Genomic DNA, 1,731 nt, shown 5'->3' with positions numbered 1-1,731 from the left:
AGATATATCACTAATCAGTACTATGCGCTGCGTTGTAAAAATAATGGATAGAAAATGCTATGCTAAAAAAAAAAAATTCACGACATTTTTTTATTAAATAGGAGAGAGCAATTCTGCCGAACCTGAATTTATTGCTTTCGAAATTTTAACTATCAATGATCAGATTTTAAATTTAAGTCTTTTATATATATATATATAATTGATTTAAATATCCTGAAAAAAAATAATTAGTTGTTATTTATCAATTTCTTAGAATTTTTTTATTATTTTTTCAATTTTTTTTAAGATTTTGTAAAAATCAGTAAGAAAATTTCCTCAAACAAAGCATTAATTAGAATTAGGTTTCCTACTGATCCATTTTTTATCAACTTTTCGAGCATTCCTTGCTATAATTTTTTGTTAATTATTTTTTGTCATTTTTCAAAATAATCTATACTAAAAAATTACTATATAAATCCGTAAAAAAAAATTTCAAATGAAGTGTTAGGCTTTGTTTGGAACGACTTTCTTACTGCTTTCTAAGACAGCATTCTAGTACAAAAATTTATAGAACTAAAAAATTGTTTTAAAAAGTAATAAAAAATAGTCCCAACTTTAATTAGGATTGAGTTAATAATCTCCTATTCAATTGAAATAAAATCCATAATAACTTATATCGGTAAGAAAGTTCATGAAGATCATAAAACTACAATATTTTGTGAATCCAGATTTCTGCACCAAAGAGCTTTGGCATTTCCAACTTAATCAAGTGAAAATGATTTGAGCAAAGAGCATTATTCAAAGCTTTCAATGCAAAAGGATTACCATTAACAGGGTATGTGTTTTCGTGTAGCTGGGGATCTTTCTGGCAGCTCGCTTAGCCATCTTGACATACAAATTATGAAGAAATATGCCAATAGAATTGACTTTGTTCATCTTGATTTTTTGAGACTGTTTGTCCTCCAACTGTTTGATGTTTTGCCCAAGTGACATCAGCGATCCACATGAGGTGGGCAAATGCTTAGTCATGTTTTTAGATGATATGCTTATGACAATAGAGATGGCGGCCATTCCTCCCCTAGCTAGTGCTTGTAGGAAACATTAAAGTTTGGTTTGAGATCATTTTCTTACTGTTTCTTAAAGTAGTTTTTTAGCACAAAAATTTTAATTTTTATATTAAAAAGCTGTTTTAAGAAGCAGTAAGAAATTTGTCCCAAATAAAATCAAAGTCTGTTAGTTTACAAGCTCAAAAAAGCAAACCTATTAGTTTAAAAAATAGTAAGTCTTTCTTTATATAAAAGCAAATTAAAACTAAATCTTGAAGATACACAAGGAAAACGAGTAAAGTAAGGTCACCATCATGTTTTAGAGTTAAATTATTTTTAAAATAAAATTTAAGATCCTATTATTAATAAATCAAATTATGATTTTAATATAAAGAGTCTAAATATACTTAATAAAAAATAATTTTTTAAATAAAATAGTTTTCGGACTTAATGGGCCTCCTATAATATTTGTGGATCGTCATAAAGCCTTTGCAGGCCTTTGCAAAACAGTTTATGGGCCACTAAAAATTTTGTGAGTCTCTATAAATATCAAATTTAAGAATTTTTGTACTACAGTTTCAAATTAATTTGAGCCTGATGACATCACTCAGTTTTTTAGTATTAGAATGATTTTATTATTTGGATATTATATTTTTAATTAATTTTCCAAGTAAGATGAAGCCGTATATTTGACTTTTAAATAGAT

The sequence above is a fragment of the Dendrobium catenatum genome, unplaced genomic scaffold, assembly GCF_001605985.2.
Source record: "Dendrobium catenatum unplaced genomic scaffold, ASM160598v2 fragScaff_scaffold_1638, whole genome shotgun sequence".
Classification (NCBI taxonomy): domain Eukaryota; kingdom Viridiplantae; phylum Streptophyta; class Magnoliopsida; order Asparagales; family Orchidaceae; genus Dendrobium; species Dendrobium catenatum.
The sequence above is the reverse complement of the archived record's forward strand: the minus strand, read 5'-3'. Positions refer to the sequence as shown.